This window comes from Amblyomma mixtum, chromosome 7 (assembly GCF_055824585.1).
Source record: "Amblyomma mixtum isolate Tamu chromosome 7, ASM5582458v1, whole genome shotgun sequence".
Lineage (NCBI taxonomy): Eukaryota > Metazoa > Arthropoda > Arachnida > Ixodida > Ixodidae > Amblyomma > Amblyomma mixtum.
In genome coordinates this window covers 74,090,911-74,112,080 of record NC_143018.1, presented here as the reverse complement: position 1 = coordinate 74,112,080, position 21,170 = coordinate 74,090,911, and positions in this window count along the sequence as shown.

Genomic DNA, 21,170 nt, shown 5'->3' with positions numbered 1-21,170 from the left:
GTTGAAAGAAACGGGAAGAAATCGGCTTGGGCAGGGCATGTAATGCGAAGGCAAGATAACCACTGGTCCTTAAGGGTAACAGGGTGGATTCCAAGAAAAGGCAAGCATAGCAGGGTGCGGAAGGAATGGGCGGATGACATTTAGAATTTTGGAGGGTGCGGTGGCCGCAGCTGGCAAACGACAGGGTTAACAGGAGAGACATGGGAGAGACCCTTGCCCTGCAGTGCACGTAACAACCTAATGATAACTATTACTGTTGGGTTCCTTAATGATTGAGAGGCGTGTAGCCCACCGCAAGTAATATTCATATTTTTTAGAATTTCGAAAACGCGGTTATCCTCGATGCTGTGGCCCAACAAGCTGTGGCTACATCGCGCCAAAACACATGCGCTGTCGAGAAGATGGCAGAGAAAGCAACCTCTACAATGCACATAACTCGTTTAAATGTACAAACATTTTCGGGCCATAGCGCCTAGGGTAACCGCGTTTTCGAAATTCGAAAAACTGACAAGGGTATTACTTACAGTGGGCTACACACCTCTCAGCCATTAAGAAGCCGAACAGTAATAGTTGAAAAGTTATCTATTCAGTTTCAGTTAATCCGACTGCTAGTCAGCATGCCCTATGTGTATTCTGATGTACTACACCACTGACAATGCTATGCCAAAAAAAAGCCCCAAAAAGGCTATTTATAAAAATTGCGTAAAGTGTTATGTAAAAGACGCTGTACATTAGATATCCACAGACAGCAATATGTTTGGTACTATACGCTAAAACTGCGTCCAAGACCGTTCTCGCATTGTCTTTCCTCAAAAGTTACAAAACTGGAAACCTTTTCGCAGCCGTAGAAGAGAGGAAGAGTTTCAAGATGATGATTGCTTTGTGAGATACAACCACCAAGGCATTCCGATATGTAATCAGGAGTAAAATAACCATCCACCTCCGATTCCATCCAGCATTCCGATATTTAATCAGGAGTAAAATAACCATCCACCCCCGATTCCATCCCTCCTCGTGCTTTATCTCTACCTCGGTAGTCGCCTTGCCTTGGTGATCGCCGGGGTCACTAGTGCGAGCGGCGGGTGGAAACACTGTGATCCAGTCAGTGAAAACAGTTATTTCACATATGCTAGCCCTGCCTAGTGTGTAGTGTGTTGTGCTGCTTCTGGCAGCAGAACAAAACACTCCAAACAAATCACACCTCTGGATTTTAGAACAGATTCCTTCAAATACTCTTTTCTGGTTCGCACTATTGACGAATGGAACAAATTACCAAAAGAAGTGATTCAATGTTCGGATTTAAAGGCTTTTGAAAACGCCCTCATGAAGTATTTGTGACTGGTTTGACTGGTATGTCTTTGACCCATATCACATGTCATTTTGTCTTTCCTATAAATTTGTATTGTTGTATTGTTTTGTATTTCTCCTAAGGCGGTGATCTGCTGATGTACTGCATCTAGTTCTTGTTTATTTCAAGGATCTCAACTCCTGTCTTGGCAGCAGCTGACAGTATGAATAAATAAATAAATAAATAAAAAAACGCAACCTGCCAATAGTGAAACGACCTGGCTTTTATTGTTCGCGACATGTATGATAAAGGCGCCTCCGCTCTTTCTTTGAGAATTTCAGGCTCGTGTGTGGATGTATATATTTATATGACAATGCTGCAAAAAGAATATGAAAAGAAATTATAAGAATAAAGACCCTACTTCTGAAGAGAGCAGATTTTAAGGAGTAGGGGGAGAAATGATTAGCACATTTTAAGTAACTCTGCTGCTCGGTCCTCCAGGGAACTCCAGAAGCTACATCATTCCAGCACACTCCAGCAGCTACATCATAGGCACTCGAATGTACAGCCAAAGTGCTTTCAACTTCAGCAGCAATGAACCAAACTTCGAAGTTTGGCTGCAGAGGTTACCACTTCAGCAGCAACGAATGAAACTGACTCCTCGTGCTAATTTTTTCTGATAAATGAAAGCCCGTCAGGCATGCGATGGCGCCTCATATGGACCATCATTCACATCGTCCACATCCCGTGCAGGAGGGCGAAGGGGTCTAAGGGAGTAGCAACCAGGAAGGCTGCTCCACAACTGGAAGATGTTACTGCTCCTGAAGCAACCGCGGAGGGCGCAGCCAAAAAATAAAGAGGGCCCGTGGAGGTCGACAGCGGCGCACAGTGAGGAGCCGCAGCTGCATCCCGGTGAGTGCCTGCCTAATCCTTTCACCTGCGCCGACACAGAGTGTCTATACGGAGCGCGCAGTTTCATTTGCTTCACCCGCTGACCTGCTGTTTGCGGGCTGAACTACGCCTAAGGATTAGTTCGTTCGATTTCTGCGCCAACATGGTTGTCTGTTATTTACGCCTGTTGTCTTACATGCCGTCAGCATAACTTGACAGAACTCTTTAAACAATCGCAGCTGTGATGCTAAAAAACGCGTGAAAAAACGCGTGATGTGAAAAAACGCGTCACTCGGGCGACTCGGGAACGGCGCGCGACGGATTACTCCCCATAAGCCGGAGCAGATTAAATAATCACCCGCGATCATTCCTGGCTCCCAGGAAAGGCGATTTGAGAAAGGTTTTTGCGTTGCGGTAGCTGTCGGTGATTCCGACAACTCCAAAGGAAGGCTGTTTTCGATAACTGCAGACCTCTATTAAAGTGTGAATGTTTGTTTGCTATCGAAATACAAATTGCAATGGTTATTTTTCTGCTTGTAATACAATTCAAATATTACCCTGCGGAAGAATATTACAAGAGGGAGAAATCGTGGACAGCTGATGGCCGTGCTGGCGTGAAGAAGGGCGCGGGCAGACAGGTTCTTGCGTGGCTGATGCGAGGAGACACACGACGCTTTATATTGGCCGGGGATTAGTGCCAATGTTTGCGATGAAGGGTTTGTATGATAACTGCTCTTCTTGTCTCGATGCAATGATGCAGTGATAAAATATCCTGATAGTGCTGATTAAGTCACGAGTCTAGTGTGTCAGTCCAATAAAATACACGATGGCCCCTATCACCGCTCGTCATTTCCAGCCTCCGTGAAATGTGGTTAACCGTGACGGCATACCGGCCGACGCCATTGGCTGGAGGACCACCATTAAGGGCATTTGCCGCTGCGTTCTTTAGCTGCATCTGACTATAGTAACGTCTGGTAAATGAGCGGACTAACAAGGTCCACGTCATTGGTTAATGGCCACGTTTACGAGCTTCTGCGGGCTTCTATTGCCTGCATTATATGCAGTCTGAGCGTATTGTGTAGCACCGCGATATAGCGCCATGAGTGGTGTGCAACGCGGTTTCCGGAACGTTCTGGACTTCAGCTGGATTTTTGATGGATTATTAGTTACTGGGGAAATACGAGCTCTCCTGCCGGCAAGCAGGGTGCGTGCCTCTTGTCCGGCAGCCTTGGCTCTTAAGGCGACGTGCGTTCACGAAAGCTGACCGTCCACGAATCAGCGTTAACCACCCACCCCGCCAGCGTGAACTCACCTGTGCCATGCGCGTGCACGCGAAACGTTCCCAATATGTCGACGCCGCACCTGCGCGCTATGTTTGCGCTAATTAGTGCGAATAAGTTCTGCCCTGCACGAATGTGGATAGTTTATTTATGCTTCAGAAAGCATAAAGAGACTAACAGCATTGCACCGGTGACATTTCGCAGCATAGTTATGAGAGCAAAGTAACAGGGGCCAGGTATTCAGGACGCGTATTCGAAGATCATGGGCAGAATAAATCACCCTGGAATTTTGCTGTTAATTCATTCTGTGGCATGTGCATCTACAGTAAGTTTGATTGTTCTTTCACTTGCAGGGTTCTTGAGTTTGCATATCATGGCTTTCTTTGAAAATTTTCTAGTTTTCGACGCTTGCGGAATCTGGAGGTCAATGGAATAGAGGTGATATATCAGGAGTTTCATCTGTTGGGAATTTTTATGGTTTATGGGGGTTTAACGTACCAAAGAAACTCATGCTATGAGGGTAACCGTAGTGGACGGCTCCGGGTATTTTCGATCACCTGTAGTTCTTTAACGTGCAGTGGCATCGCACAATACACGGGCTTAAAGCATTTGAAATTGGTAAATCGGTTTTTTGAGGAAACGAATTGGCACAGTATCTGTCTCACATATATCAGCGGACACCTTAACCGCGCCGTAAGGGAAGAGAGTAAGGTAGGAGTGAGAGAAGAAAGAGAGAAAGTAGTGCCGTAGCGGAGGTCTCCGGAATAACTTCGACCACCTGGGGATCTTTAACGTTGTCGCGAATCGGGTGGACGCGTCCCCGACTGCTGAAGGGGAACGCTTTCACGTGCAGGTTCGAGGAAAGGAACAAAGAAATCAAACAAAACAAAACGAAGCCGTGTTTATATTTTAAAGGAAAGGAGCCAATAAAAGATCATCAAGAAAAAACATCAAGGAAAACACACACTAGAAACGCGTACAACACTAGAGACAGAAAGGAGAGAGTTCACCGGATACAAAGCGTCCCAGTTCGAGCGGGAAGGCCTTGCAGGTGACACAGACGCGGGTTGGCGAGTTGCGATGCGTCGCTGGCGTTGCGTCCAGGGAGGCGGTGGTAGAGAGCCAGGAGAGGAGGAACGGAGAAGACACGGGAGACGCTGACGAACTCTTGTCAGTCGCCCCCAAGAACTGGGCAGCAGCAGCAGGAAAACCGTGGCCAGGTCTTCTCGATGGCGTTCCAAAACGCCGTAGGCTTGTGCAGCCTATCTAAGGAAGCCTTGGCAGCACAGACCCGAAGTCTGACGGCTGCCACCTCGACGCTTGAATGAGGCTTAATGGTCTTGCGTCGATGATTCAAGGGAAGCCTTGGCAGCTCGAACCCAACGTCCGACCGCTGCCACTTCCACGCTTGAGCTTCCAGATTTGAGCTGCGGTGTCTTCCTCAACACCTCGGTTTGCTGACACGTAGCTCTACGCTCCTCGTGCCTGCCTCGCGCACACCACTCGCACGCGCACACGCGCAACGCGGGGCTGGCACACACGGCGCTCCGCTGTCCGAAGCACCACTGCCCGAGGACATCATCATCACCACTGCCGAGACGCAGCGTTCCAAAAACCCTTTTTAAGTGTGCACATCACAAACGTGCACTGACATCGCACAGCACACGGGCGCCTCTTGTGTTTCGCCTCCATCGAAACGCCGCCGCCGCGGTCGGGTTGGAACCCGGATACTCCGGTTCGGTAGACGAGCGCCTTACCACTGAGCCACGGCGGCGGGTATTACAACAGCATTTTGCATCCATCGAAATCCGACCGCCACAGCCGGGATCAAACCACCGTCTTTCGGGCCAGTAGCCGAGCGCCATAACCGTAGCTCCACCGTGACACACACACACGCACACACTGCGAGCTTTTCTTGCAATGGGAATAGTAATACTTTCACATTAAGTGTGCGTCTTCCGCTCCTACCGAATCAATCCTAAAGAAGGTGCTGAGTCGGCATCGGATGGCAGTTCTTTCATGGCAATTGGCTCCGAGTGTTAGTCTCTTCATAATTCAGATCTTGACCAGGTCTCTCCCAAAATGTTCTCGTTGCAGTGCTTGTAAAGTACAGCAAAATGCGTAACAAAAATTAAATAAAACAACTTTTCTGTATTTGACTTGAACAAAGAATGCAGTCTGTGGAAAAACAAAGAAACAAACAGTTGCCGTAGTGGAGGTCTTCCGAATATTTTTCACCACGTGGATAATTTTAACGTACACTGGCATCGCACGGCGCGCGGATTCTTACTGTTCGACTCCAAGTAAACACAGCCTCCAAAGCCGGGGTTAGACCCCCATCCTCGGGCTCACAATTTGAGCGCTGTATTTATTGACACTGATCCATTCCGGAGAGCGGAAGGGATGCTAGTGCCACCGCAGGTTCGGCAAGGAAGGTATTTTTTCGCTATGAGAAACCCGGCAGCGCAATGACCAACGGCTGTCGCAAACAATTGTTCATGAAAATGCTGCACAAATCGGGCCCTTCTTGGTGCGGACGGAATGATGCACGTCTGCTTCGTAACGCTTCACCGAAAGCCCAACCAATGCCAGGCATGCCTAAGGAATTATGCTCAACTTGCTTTTTGAGCCCGAAGGTTTTCGACCGCTGTTCCTGGATTCGTCATCGTAGTCGTTTGAGTCGGCATTGGCTTAACAGACCACCTGAAACCATGACAGGTATTATAATGACCGTAACACCACCGTCACAGCGAGAGCGGTGGTGGTGGTGAAAAACATTTATGGTAAATTAAGGTTTTTTACAGAAAGGTGATTGGGGTAGGGTAGGACCCTATTGGCCCTTTCTTCTTACAGTACTGGGTGGAGCCCCTATTCCGGTGTCCCATTGGCAAGCAACGCCGCCCGCGTCCGTTGAACCAAAGCCTTTTGGCTCTATAGGTCTCGACAGCCGAGAAGGGCCGCCTCCCAGTCCTCTCTGGTGGGGTTGGGAGGATAGATGGGTTTGATTGACACGCCCAAACCATGTGGAAGGTGTCAGCCACCTCCCCACAGAACTGGCACGCGCCATCAAACGACGTATTGAAATGTTTAAGCACCGCCGGGCAGAGTTCAGTGTTAGTAAGAATTTTGATGAGGAGGCGCTCGTCAGCGCGATCCAGACCCTTACAAGGGGCCTGGTAGCGCCGGTGCTCCTCCTTGTAGTAATCGGTGATTTGTTTGAATGTAAGGGCCAGATTGTCTGATTGAGAGTGTCCTTGCAAGGACAGGGAGGTAGCCCGGGGAGAGAGTAAGTTGGTGGCCTGATCGGCCTGCTCGTTTCCCTGGAGCCCCTGGTGACCGGGGGCCCAAATCAGGTTGCGTGGAGTTGGATCTTCGCATCGACAGCTATATTCCAGGCGAGAGCGGAGGAATGGACAATCGCAAGGTGGCTGCCACGGGACGAGTCCGGAGGGTGGCTAGCGACGTAACACACCACCTTCCAGTGGTGGCACGTGGCGTGTGAAGAGCTGCGCACAAATTTCGCATTACCGACTATCGCAGTCGCCCGTCAATTTTAAGGCGGAAGCCTTTAATGCCTCATCGTTCTAAGCAAGAGTTGTTGACATAAATGTCACGCTTTTCAATTCGTCGAAATGGTCCTGACGCCACAGTGCACGAATTTCAAACGCTGCCAATTGTACTTTGGCTAGTAACCATACAACCAATTAAAGGGATCGTATAGTGATGCTCCAAGTAAGTGGAACTGGGTTTAGTTCCTGACGCCACAGTGCGCCAATTTCCAAAGCGGCCAATTGTACTTTGGCTAGTAACCATGCAACCAATTAAAGGGATCGTATAGTGATGCTCCAAGTAAGTGGAACTGAGTTTAAGTAATTGCTTAATTACCCAGTTAGCCTAATTAACCCTTCTATTCTGGCCAGATCAATAAATAAACCCCAGTAGGAAATTGGTCGAGTTCAGGAATCGAACCCCGGTCTCCGCAGTGCGACAGGAGAGAGAGAGAAAAAAACTTTATTTACACAGGAAATCCGGGCACGCCCCAGGGTCCCCGCACGACCCCACTGAAAAGTGTTTATGTTCCTGAGGTCCATAACACCGGCAGCACGGCCGGTGGCGATGGTCTGCACGGCCGGGTCCTCCGAGCGCAGCAGGGTCTCCCAGTCCTCAAAGGTCTTGAGGTTCTCTAGGTCCCGCGGGGGAGGGTCCGCCGGGCAGAGGGAAAGGATGTGGAGGGAAGAAGCGAAGGGTTCTGGGCATATGGCACATGCGGGAGTGGGAAAGGATGGATGACAGTGGGCTAGGTTAACAGGTGAGGGGAGAGTGTGTGTCTGTAGTCTGCGCCAGAGTGTTGCGTGTTTGTTATCTAGGGAGGGGTGGGGCGGGAGGTAGAGCTGGCGTGAGGCTATGTATGCGTGGGTCAGCTCACTGAATGTGTGCATGCGCTCCTTCGTGAATCCCCGATTCGAGGCCACCTGAGAGACGAGCATGCTTACCACTCTGCCATGCCAGCTCAATGGTTTGGAATGAACAAAGGCGCGTCTAGTCAATGCGGTGTCTTCGTTCACTCCCATCTTCCTCCCTTCCCATTACGGCGAGGTTTAGGTGTCCACCCAGATGTGCGGGACAGATACATTTCCTTTCCTCAAAAACCAATTTACCGACGAGCAAGGCGTAGAATCAAACGGGCGATGGCGTCCTATGGACTACCTGGCAGCGTTGCAAGACGGTGTCGCGCGTTTCACTCTTAGAGGCGAGGCCTAACATCTTAACAACGCATGAGTGACACAAGCAGCAACACCGCGCTCAAGGGTTTCGCCTCACCGCAGTTTAGGTCAACGAAGTGCCCCCCTGCATTTTTTTTTATTTAGCTTTAACGGCGAATCACTTGTACGCTTTCAGCTGGCTCCCCGCATAAGCCAGAAGACAGATCATCATCATAGAAACTTTATTGTGAAGACAGATGTGCTGGGTAAGCATAGTTCACTGAAGCAAGTTAGAAAACTGCTCCATGTTCAAGCAGTGTCGAGTGGTCGGATGATTTTATCGCAACACATTCCTGACACATGAAGTGATAGTTCTTTATTTGAATGTCGAAGTGGAAATGAGCAGTGAAGATAAAACGGCAGGCAATCAATGACAAAGTCAACGCATGAGCCACGTTGTAATTTGGTAAGTGATGTAATTTTTTGCAACATGCAGAACGTCGGCAGACCAAGTTTCTCGATGTCGCTGTAAGCAAGTATTTGGAAGCGAATGCTGCGTAGCCACACTCCATTCGGGTGCAGATGTCTTGGATGTTTTGCATCAAGTTATGCTCTCGTACAAAAAGGGCGAGCGCTCAGCGGCCAAGCCAGCTGTAGTGTGCAGTTTATCATTGCGAAAGCATTATGTGACTCATCAGGAACGAATGAAAAACTTTATTGTACAAGAAGGGTTCTTTCTCGCAGCGTAGGTGGAGCCCTCAGTACAGGGCCCCAGTGGCCTTTGCAGTCTTGCGAGCCCTGTCGATCAGCTTGAGCTGCTCTTCAGGCTTCGAGCTGGACAGCGCAGCCTCCCACTGATCCGGTGTTGGTGTGTCGTTTATCGGCGCTGCCTGCATTTTCTGGCAGTCCCATGTAACGTGGTAAAGCGTTGCGTGTTCACCGCATAGCGGGCATTTGTTGTCATATGTGGAAGGATAGATTTTGCTGAGTAAACTGAGATTGGGGTATGTGTTAGTCTGCAGTTGTCTCCAGGCAACCGACTGCTCTCTACTAAGGTCTTTGTGGGGAGGAGGGTAGGTTCTCCGGAGGGCTCGTCGGTGTTCTAAGATGGCTCCATATCGTCTAGTGACTGCGTCCAGTTCTCCTTCTGTGCGCGCCTCCCGGTTGGCGTATGCTCGGGCGTTGGCGTCCGCACATTGGGAATGGAACGCGGGATCAGCGTTCACCAGCAGCAGTGGTCAAAAAACTGCCAGATGACATCAGCGTGGTGTACATAGAAAAATGGCATTTCTTCCGAAGGTGCAGGGTATTGAACCCCGGGCGAGGATACAACCCATAAATCGCAAAACCACATTGCTTTTTGGCGAACATAGGCGCGCGTAGAGTACGCATTTCGTGACGACTTTATTGTGATCAATAGGTAAAATTACAAAGGAAGGGAAAATAACAAATATATATAAAAATTATAAAAATAATAAAAAACAATGCCCACAAAATCTAAGCTCGTTAGTAGTCCGGTGCCCTCCATAATTTTTGCTTCATACCTCCTACACTATACAAACTTCTACACATCACACAAAAATCAAAGCACTGACACTGTGTCCATTCTAAAATATCATTTATCAAGACGATGCAGCAATCCGCAGAACTGAATAAAAAATAAAAGGTGCAAAAATCTTGCATTGATCTCCCTGCATTAAGAACCAAGTCATACAATACGTATACCCGTAAGATTTAAGGACAATGCTCATCACGTCACGACTGATCGAGGGAGCTTATTAATCTGGTAAGGCGCGTAGGACTGGACTCCAGCGGCAAGTATATTTCTGACATTCACGCACCCATCTGAACATTTCACTGCCCATGACCGGACACGTGCTCTCTGAGGCTATCCTTATCTGAACACGTGAATGAGCACAGGGTACAGCGATAACCCTGTGCGTTAGCGTGCGTTAGCGTGCGTTAGCGTATGCTGGTTTAAATTCCCTTGATCAGACGTTGCATAAGGGCATATGTCACACTTGAAGGGCCTCTCCCCAGTATGAATTCGCTTGTGCCGAATTAAGCTTGAAGAGAATGCACTTGTGAAAGGGCACTTGTCGCACTTGAACGGCTTTTCGCCAGTGTGTATACGCTTATGTATAGAGAGATTGGTAGAGGTTGCAGCTTTAAAAGTGCACACATCGCACTTGAAGGGTTTTTCACCAGTATGCGTACGCTTGTGCCGCGTTAAGTTTGAATAGTACGCACTTGTAAAAGGGCATACATCGCACTTGAAAGGTCTTTCTCCAGTGTGCTTACGTTTGCGTTGAGCGAGTTTTGTAGAGCTTCCACCTTTAAAAGTGCACACATCGCGCTTGAAGGGTCTTTCCCCTGAGTGCATATGCTTGTGCAGAATTAATGCTGACGTGTCTGCAGTTGTAGGAGTTTCCATATCGCACTCTGAGGGCTTCTCTTCGGCGTTCGTTCTATTGTGTTGAGTGACATTTACGGAGTCTGCAGCTGTAAAAGGACATGTGTCGCAATTTAGGGGGCTTTCCCCAGTGTGTGTACTGCCCAGTGGAGTAACATTTTCCGAGCCTGCAGGCGTAAAAGGCCTCGTTTCTTGAGAGAAGGGGGCTTTGTCTTTGTGCGTACTATCGTGTGGAGTTACACTTCCGGAGTCTGGAGCTGTATAATGGCACGTGTCGCAATTTAATGGGCTTTCGCAAGTTTGCGTATGGTCGTGCCGAGTTAGCGTTGGAGAGCCTCCAGTTGTAAACGGGTACATAAGACGCTCACAGGGTCGTCCTCCTGACTGGCGCCGCATATCTCCCTTAGAGTCACACTTCGCAAACACCGCTGGGTCCTTGGAGCATTTAAATGACTCTCCTTCTGTCTCAGGGTGCATATGTCTCGTAACATCGGCAAAGTTTGTTGAAGCGTAGCCGCAGGAGGGGCAGCTGAACAGATCTCCTTTCAATGCAGGTGTCTGCAGCCCGGAGGAATTCTGTTCCATGACTGGATACGGCGCTACGGGTCTCTTCTAGTTGTGTTCACCGCCCTTCCATGCTGGCAGTTGTCTTCGATTGAGCCCAGAAGAAAACTTGTCATGGTAGTCAGCAAAGCGCACCGCTTCTGCGGATAAAATAAATAGAATGTGTGGCGTTAGAGAAAATCAGTGTTTATTTTTTGTCGCGCTTACTCCATCTGCAATATTTTCTTGCGATGGTTCAAACATACCAGATTGTTAGTTCCACCGAAGAATAGTTCTCGCAAAGATTGATGCTAAAATAGCACACAGGACGCCGAGATTTTTAGGAAATGCACTACGTCAACATCTCGAGCATTCAGCAGTGCATTCATGCAAGCTTTCAAAATAGTACAGGCAGTGTATTTACCAACGTATACTGATGTGCGGGGTTTGTTGCTGCGTGTAAAGGCAGCACTGATATCATACCCAATGTAGGCAACGCTATCCTTGACATTGTGCTCGAATGTACCGCAGTATGTTGTAGTTTGACGTGGACGTCTTTTGTAACGGTTCTAGCACTTCAAGATTGAACTGATTAAATATCCATGGGTTGAGCAGGATGTTGTGTCATACCAATGATATGGAGCATTGATACGACGAACTTGAATTATTTTTCTTCTCGCACTTCAACCCTAACCCCCCCCCCCCCCCCCCCGCGCGTAAAAAAAACACTTCCCATTTAGGATGAAAAGCCTTCTTTCAGAAGAGAATACACCATTACAATGAGTACTTGGCCGCCGCGGTGGCTCAGCGGTTATGGTGCTCGGCTGCTGTCCCGAAAGACGCGGGTTCGATCCCGGCCGCGGCGGCAAGAATTTCTTTGGAGGAGAAATTCTAGAGGCCCGTGTACTGTGCGATGTCAGTGCACGTTAAAGAACCCCAGGTGGTCGAAATTTCTGGAGCCCTCCACTACGGCGTCTCTCATAGCCTTAGTCGCTTTGGGACGTTAAACCCCATAAACCAAACCAAACCAAACAATGAGTACTTGGAGATACCTATCTGCTCATCAACAAACTTAGATCATGCCTGCAAGGCTTATATGCTACGTAAACTAAACACGAGCTCTCCAATAAAATATTTGGCAGTCATATTCAAGAGGTATAAAATGTTACAACTCGTCAACATTAGTAGCACACAGGAAAAATTTGTGCAAATCTGAGTAATGAGCAGGTATAAAAGTGGCTATAACTTATCAGGAAGAATCGAAAGATTAAGGAAGAAGGAACTGAAGGTACAAAACACAGATCATTCATCTAGCATTTTAGCAAGCATGCGCGCTATCAGGGTATCAAGAGCCACTGTCAAAGAACTTCAGAATTAAAACTTTGGCTCTTTGTGAATGTCGTTAAGTTGCTTGTGAAAGTAAGTATTCAAACATAACGGATTGAAAACTGGTAACAATCCTCATGTTTTGTGAGCAAGGAGGGCATTCCTTTTCTGAATAATATCGCCTCTACAAAAGTGGTGGTGGGTTCCGCTCAGGTGTGCTAACATTTTGGAACTTGTGACATGGTGGCTCCATATTTAGGCACCCTCGCCATTACATGCTACGTTCCGACTATAGCGTCTCTAGCATGGGGATTTATTTCGCGCGCTTTTATTTTTGTGGTGGGGCAAAAGGCGGTGGTGTTTTGGGAGCAGCTGGCTGGCGCAGAAGCTTTAGCACCACCAGAAGCTCTGGCTATTAATCTGCATCGGAGGAGTTTGCACCTCTCTGCACACATCTATGAAATAGGAAACAGGACTTAAGAGAAAGGCTTGGCGGAATCGATCTGATCGAGCCATTGCATTGTACAAGCGTTTGTTTCCGTCCCATGAATGGACACAAAGAAAAAAGTAATTTGTTTCACATTTACCAGTGCACATCGGCAGCTTGAGGAGGATCACTGGGCGCTGCCGCCAGATGGAGCCGCATTCCCGTCATGAGCGCGTAGGGGCAGGGTACGCTACACGGGGGAGGTAGCGGCAGGTCATAAAAAGTACCTCGCGCTCGAGCTTGCTTTGGTTTGGTTTGGTTTATTTCGGTTGAACGGCCCAAAGAGACTCAGGCTTGCAGGGACATAGTGAAGGGCTCCGGAAATTTCACTACCTGGGGTTCTTCAACGTGCACTGATATCGCACAGCACACGGGCCTCTAAAATTCCGCCTCAATCGAAATTCAACCACCGATGCCGGGATCGAGTTAGGATAACTCATTCTCAATTTGGGTTAAACGTGTAAATTCCAGCCGTTCTAAAAAAAAAGGGCAATGACCACAGCTCGATTGAATGATGTCGGCACGCTTCAGTGGACTACTTTTCCGGCAAATCCGGGGGTTGGCTTCGCTTCACAGAGAAATTCCACTGGGGCGACGGAGCTTTCTCTTCCGACAGGACCTTCCATGCTGCGTGCCTTCCATGTGCGGCAGCTTGTAGAGAACAATACAGTCCAGCCCACTTATAACGGATCTGATGGTAGCACGGATTCCGCTTCTTTGTATCCTTGATTCGTAGTGAACGAACCTTTCATTTTCAGACAGGAATGCGAAGTACGACGAAACAAACATTTGTTTCTCAGAAACGTTGGTTATGCGTGTCGGCTTTCTCGAAGCAGACCATATCTGGGCGCTTTCCAACGTCTGCAGAGCGGGCATACCTATGTTTCCGTGCAAGGCCAAGCAATAAGCAGATTTAAGAACAGGATTAAACTAATCTCGGTGAAAGCGTTCATGGCAACCGGTGGCAGCTCGGCATCCTCGTCAGCAGATTCTTGGCCCTAGGGGAATGGTCGTATTTCGCGCACAATGTCTTCGTCAGAGTATCGCTTTGCAATGTCGTCGTCATGATCCGCACCCCTCGAAGTAATCGCAGGCGACGTCTTGTCCGGCATCTATCCATCAACGACGCGTTGTTTTGATACCACATGTCTCAAATCACGCGAATGTTCAAGAGCGTCTTCTGTCGTTTCTTGGCCCATGAACTGTGGTTCAGGAAAGCAATTTGCTACGCACTCAATCGCAAGCCGCATCCACACGGCCTTATTCATTTCCACAGCGGCGAATAAAGATATGCAAAGTGAACGTCGCTGCCTTCAGCGTCATTTTGGTATGAGCATGCGCACTATATAGCGCCAATGATGGGACACCTTAAGGGTGTGAATGAAGCCCATTTCCGGTGGCTGAGTCTTGCACTTTTAATTCAGTTGCGGGAAGAGCATTGGCGCCATATTCAGACAATGCGTGGTGCGTCGCAAATTTGTCGAGAACGAGCAAAAGCTCCTATATTTTTTGCCATGTCATGGATGAATCCACAAGCCACTCCACGAGATAATCATGCATTGCCTTTATGAAACTCATGCTTGATTGCACACTCCACGGGTTAGAACGAAAAGTAAGGCATTATGCAGGACATCCAATGCGGCCTGTAGCGTACGAATGCGCAGGGCACAAAGTATCAGTCGATTGGACTTCGTTGAGAATGGAAAGCCGCCTGTCGCTAGCGTTCTTCCTCGTTAACGTGGAAGTTTGCGCAGCCTTCCACCAGCGCTGTTGCGGCCTTTCAAGGCAATTTTTTTTTTTGACGGCACGTTTCGGTAAAACTGCCACTTCGTCGTCAATGCGTCGCCTTTCCTAGAGAATTTTTTCGTTCCCGCATTCGTTCAGAGGGGGCGGGTGTCTTGAGTGGTCGGAGGCACTCTTCAAACTCCGCGCTTACAAAATAAGCGAGTTTTCCGAATGTGCAGCGGAATTAGCTGCGCCTCTGCATTCGTTCTTTCTTAGTTACGCTGTCCCGGTCGTTCGTCGTATCTGATATGCCGTCCCCATTGCACTAACGCACATTTTGACGGTAGCACTACCCTCGTTCGTAATAAGTGAGCGTTCGTTATAACTCAGGTCGTTATAAGTGAGCTGTACTCTATGTTTACGGGCATAAAGGTTCCTCAGTCGCTACGTATACGAGGAGCATAATTTAGGAGTGACGGTACAGACATGCCTGTACGGGGAGAAAGTACGCGCTTGCGCCGTTAGGTGGCAGAGAACGTTGTTTTGCGACACCTTCACAAGCACCGCAATAATATGATCGCGACTGTAGTTAACAGCTTGGCGGCGGGGATAACAACAAACGCGTTTTGTAGTGGTCGAAGAACACAATGACAGCTGGTCTCAGCCGTGCTAAATCTAAAGCTGAGAGATGCCTTTCTAGGTAACGTGCAAAATGCAATGGCGAAAATATTGCACGATGTGTATCTAGCAGCGCGTAAATGTGATAATTCGCGATAAATATGGTCGTTCCTCGCGTCAAAAAGTCATAAAGACCCGTACGAGGGATATCAACCAATAAACATTACAAAACATGACGGCAATGTAATCGATGCACTAATAATAACGGAGCTTCTTTCTTCTGTTCACTCGCGCCCCTGAATTCGACAAGCCGCAGCTAAAAATTTGCGCCGACTTCGCTGAGTGACAGCTGATGCGCCAGTTCTACAGTGAAATAATGCATTTTCATGAACTTTCAACTTCAATTCCCCCACAATACTTCTGGAGAATATTTTGTGCAGATAATGTAACATTTGACGAAGGTTGCTTGGATATAGTTAGAACATAGGCTCCAGTTATGGGCAAGTAGGAAAGCGTGTAGCTTCCGCGACACTCGCACAAAAAAAAAAGGAAAATATCAGCCGAGCAATGAGCAAGAGAAGAAATGTACTCACGTAGAGTCTCTCCAGAGTTGCGTCGTCAGCGTCTCAGTCCTGCTTGGTAGTTCAAGGTAAAGTGGACGCTGCACAGCGAGGCAGAACAGCTTGAGTTGGCAGCCAGTGAAGTGTCTAGACAAGTCGCTAAAGGGAAAAAGATCACTATTTGACTTCTGCACCGAGTGCGTTGCCTTATAAGCATGCTCACACATCCCGATTATTTGTGTGGCACCAAACCAGGGCCAAGAAATAAGAAATAACACTGCGGGATGGGCTTTAAGCCACACCTCGTTTTGCAGATGTAAATTTTTTTATACATAGGTGCTATTCCTTCAAAAAAGAGAGCGAAAAGCAGTCGACATACGAAGGAATAGACAGAAATCACAGTAAGTTCGACCAAGCCATTCATTTTATGTAACCTGGAATACACATTGGCGCTGAAAAAAAAACCTATAACGTGACTCGGGCTGTAAAAAAAAAAAGAAAAAAAAATGAGAAGCGTCAATGCGCAAAATAAGTTTTACTCACACAGGCTCTTCCTAGAGTTGGGTCATCAGCGTTCTAGTCCTGCTAGGAAATCCAGTGTAATATGGACACCACACACCGGGCTAAAACTGCGCAACTAAGCAGCTAGTGTAGCAGCTAGACACCGTCACAAGTGTTAAAAAATTCGCTGCTTCTGTATTACGCCCCGTACTGCTTGTCTGAACACCACGCCCACCGTCCCGCATGTTTTCATCTGGTGGCACCACGTGACAACCGCTAGGAACACGGCTGTGTGTTGCGTTTATTTAAATTATTTTTTTATTCAATACTGCCGGTTGCGTTCTGGTGACCAATGCAGTTGTGGATACACGATGTGTAAAAATGCTTGGTTCATCACAGACAACAACTAGAAAAGAGAGCACAAGAGCAAACCGTCAAGCTACGGCGCAGCAAACCAACGCATAAAGTAAATAAAAATGCGTTTTATTTCCACGTAAGCGCCGAAAGCGCCGCGAACCTACACTCGAAGAATCAAACGAAGTACAGAAAACTTACTGCCTTGATCTAACTGTAGATAAAAATGCTTTGGGTGATGATAAGGTCAGCACAACGCGAAATAACTTATTCCAGGCGGCAATCGTTCTTGGAAAAAACGACAGCTTGTTTGCATTAGTTCTTCACTGAGGCATTAGTATTGTTTACGTCATGTTCTTGCTAAGTATGTCGCGTTCAGTTGTGCTGCATATAAACCTGAAATTCTATTTTCGTATAATAATTGATGTCGGCGAACGACAGTATCAAACGATGCAATTGTCGACGAGATTCCAAGGTGGGCAAACCGGAGTGGCTGAGAATGTCAGATACCGATGCCTGTATTCCGTAGGGGAAGTATATAAATCGAAGTACTTCCCCCTTGATATCCCTATAATGTACGTTTTCGCGTGTGGGTCTCGTATTAAGTCTGCACAGTTGTGCTCAGGCACATATTCTAGAGCCAGTTAATAGTCTCTCAATAATCTATGCAACACAGATAGACAAGATGACAAAAGGACAATGGGGTCGCTTAACGCATCTTAAGAGTGCATTCTGATGGGCGTGTATTCTTTATCCATTGCGCACGAATGGAAGCTGTGGGGACCCGCCTCGCGTCGACCCCTTTGGCTTGCTTCCCCTCGATGGCTCCTCTTTCTCCGTATTTTCTGTATACGCCAACGATATCACCGTATCGACCAACTCCGGATCCGACGGAGAGATCGCCGAGTAATTACAGCCAGCTATGGACTCGGTACATTCTTTCGTGCAGGGGAATGGCCTAGAAATTTCGCTTGCTTAATCGGATCTCTAGTTTTAAGGAACACACAAGCCTCGCCGGCAGAACCCGACCATTGGGAAGGCATCGAGTGGCATATTGACAGCCATCCGATACCCCCGATGGCCATGACCAAGTTCTTAACATGTTGACTCAGAATTTAAAAGAAATTATAGAGAATGTTTACTACATTCGAATCTGAGCGAAAGCGCGAATTTTTGCCACGAAGAAAATGACGGTGAGCAGGCAGTGCCGCGGGACGAAGCACATGGAAGTTGACAAAGACGACGCTCCCGAATGCACAGCGCAAGTGTGTGGTGCTGTTTAACTCGAGGCGCGTCGGATGCGGCGATCGCCTAGTTCAAATAAACGTCGCAAATATGATGTAAACGCTGTATGTAATGTCTGGCGCAGTGAAGAACCTGGAGGATGTAATAAATTCTTGTTGCCAGAAATGTGTTGCCAGAATTGTGTTACAGGACTTGGCTCGACCAAAAATTGAAAACCGATGCAGTAGAAACGTCTGAGCATAACGCTGAACGGCCGGAACTCACTCTCTCCAGTAATGCGCACTTGATTGTTTATTTGGTGTTCCAAATTTGAGCCCATGCGGCGTGATAACCTTTTCAGGCCTGTTTGTGCAGGAGGGCTGGGCCTAGAGCACCGGCATGTGAAACAGTTGGTTGCCCGTTTCTTCTTTTTTCGTGATCCCATCCGATTATTAGAGCATTCTTGCAGGTTTTCATGACTCTACTTGCGAACTTAGTAGTTTCTTCCAATTGTACTGAACGCGCCCGTTTACTAGGTTTTATGCAGGATGTTTATGCCTCCGTGCGTTTTTTGACAGTTCGGTTTTCAAATGAGTACTTATATTCTGTTTCGCGCAAAAATCTGTACAGGGATTTGATACCGACGCTCTTCCCGCCCCCACTGTATCGTTCTGTCTACTTTGGGCTCATGGGTCATGATGTTTTAAAGCGAGTGCGTAAAATGCCAATGTATCCTTGCACCAAAACATTTTTCTATAAATTACACACCGCGGTTCTACCTGTGAATTCGTGGCTCGATAGTAAAAACATTTTTGTGTCTTCTGTAAACTGCCGCTTGTACAATGTGCCTGAAACAATTGAACATTGTTCTATAGACTGAAAAGACACTATTTTGTTCAGAGATGTGTTGCAGAGGATGCTACAGAAAGATTTTCTCCTAAATTCCTGCAGTGTGCGCTACCTAGTTGTTTCCCAACCTGACTCAAAGCCCTATGATATGATTCGTCTGATCGGACTTCATAGCCTTTGGAAAACGCGCATGCAAGACCACAACGTTGAACCTGTTGTTTCGCCCAGAATTCATTTTAGCCGAATGTTGCTGCAGGTAAAGGACATTTACAAAGAACTGGACTTTTTACCGGATTGGTTTCCTCTCCTGATGCGCTGTATATCCTTAGCGGCCTCTTAGTTCTAATATGTTTACTATAATGTTTGTCCTGTAGTGCCTACCTAGGTTCTCTGTAAATAGATTTTTTCGTGTGTGTGTGTATACACACACACATATGTATATACTTTCTGTACAAAACCGTGTAAATAAATACTATGAAAGAAAAAAAAGCGGCGATCGCCTAGTGGTCTCGCTCAGCGGCCCTCAAAGGAGGTCTCTTCTCGCAGCCGCGGGTTCGACTCCCAGCCAAGGTTATTTATTCAATTTCTTTTTCTCTTTTTAATCGTTTGACCTCTAGCTGAGCTGAAGGTCAAAACTAGGCACCCGTCGATCGAAGCATGAGGAGCCGTAGTGAACCTTTCGCTTCAGTACCACATGAATGCGATACACCGGCCACCCCTCACTGCGCACCACTCTGTCGGGCTGGTGACGCGCATGGCCACCCGTCGCAGGGGCATGAGAGAAGCCGACCTGTGCAGTAACAAGCAATCCTTCATGATAAGTAGAATAACTTACGCTTGCTCGCACTATCATCTGCGTTGCATGCACAAAGAGGCACTTAACAGCATCATTAGAATAGCACATAAGGCGTCCCTACATCTGCCGGCATACCCGAACTCAGATCTACTGCTGCAGTTGGGAATTTTTATGGTTTATGGGGCTTAACGTCCCAAAGCGACTGAGGCTATAAGAGACGCCGTAGTGAACGCATCCCGAAATTTAGATCACCTGGGGTTCTTTAACGTGTAGTAATATCGCACAGTACACGGGCATCCAGCATTTCGCCTCAATCGAAATGCGACCGCCGCGGCCGAGATCAAGCACGCCTCTTACGGTCCAAGAGCCGTGCGCCATAACCATTGAGCCACCGCTACACACCCACGCGCACACACCACTAGCTTTTCTTGTAAAGGGATTAGGAATACTTTGGCATTAAAAGTCAGTCTTCCGCTCCTGCCCTACCTATTCTAAAGAAGACGCCGAGTCGGCACCGGACGGGAGTCGTTTCATGGCGATTCGGTCGGAGTGTTAGTCTTTTATAATCAAATCACGACCAGGCAGATCTCTCCCGAAATGTTCTCGTTCCTGTGCTTAAAAGTACAGCAAAGTGCGTAATAAAAATGAAGTAAAAACAATATTTCTGTATTTGACTTGCACAGACAATGCATTCGGTGCAAAAACAAAGAAACAAAGAGGTGGCATAGTGGAGGGCTTCCGAATATTTTGGACCACGCGGATATATTTAACGTACAATAAACATCGCACATCCGACCGGTCTTTTTCCGTTTCACCTGCAAAGAAACGCAGCCGTCAAGGCCGGGATTAAAGCCGAATCCTCGGGCTCACAAACCGAGCACCTTATTCAGTGCTCCATTTCGGAGTGCGGAGTTGATCCTAGTAGCAGCAGGTGCGGCAAGGAAGGTATTTTGATGCCATGAGAAACAGAGCAGCGCAATAACCACCGGTTTGCCCGAGTATTTTTTCATCAAAATGCTACGCAACGGCCCATCTTTTTGCCGGCGGCATGATGATGCCGGCTTCGCAGCGCTTTACCAAACGTAATATCCCAAGCAATGTGAGGATCACATAACGCATTCTGCTCAGCTTCCTTTTTTTTTAAACCGCAGATCTTCCCCGGCCCCTGCAAAGGGGCTGAGTAAGACGGAGGAGCGAACTTTAAGGAGCCTGCAGACAGGCACTCTACTCTGTCCTGCAATCTTAAAGCATTACGATCCTAACACGGGTGGGCGATGCCTGCACTGTGGGGAGACCTGTGATATCTTCCACATGGTGTGGTCATGTACTCAAAATCCCCACCTCCCCCCTTCCCCTACCCCTTCCAGAGAGGCATGGGAGACTGCCCTCCTCAACTGCTCCTCGCTTGAGTCCCAAAGGGCTCTGGTGAAACGGGCGAGAGACGGGGCCTTTGCTGTGTCCCGGACTAGGGACGCCGACCATGTAGCGGGGCCACTCTGTGGCTCCCAAACTCTATTTCAGAAATTAAATGTTTTCACCACCACCACCACGACTGCGATGGCCGCATTTCGATGGAGGCGCGCCCGTGTGCTGTGCGATATCAGTGCACGGT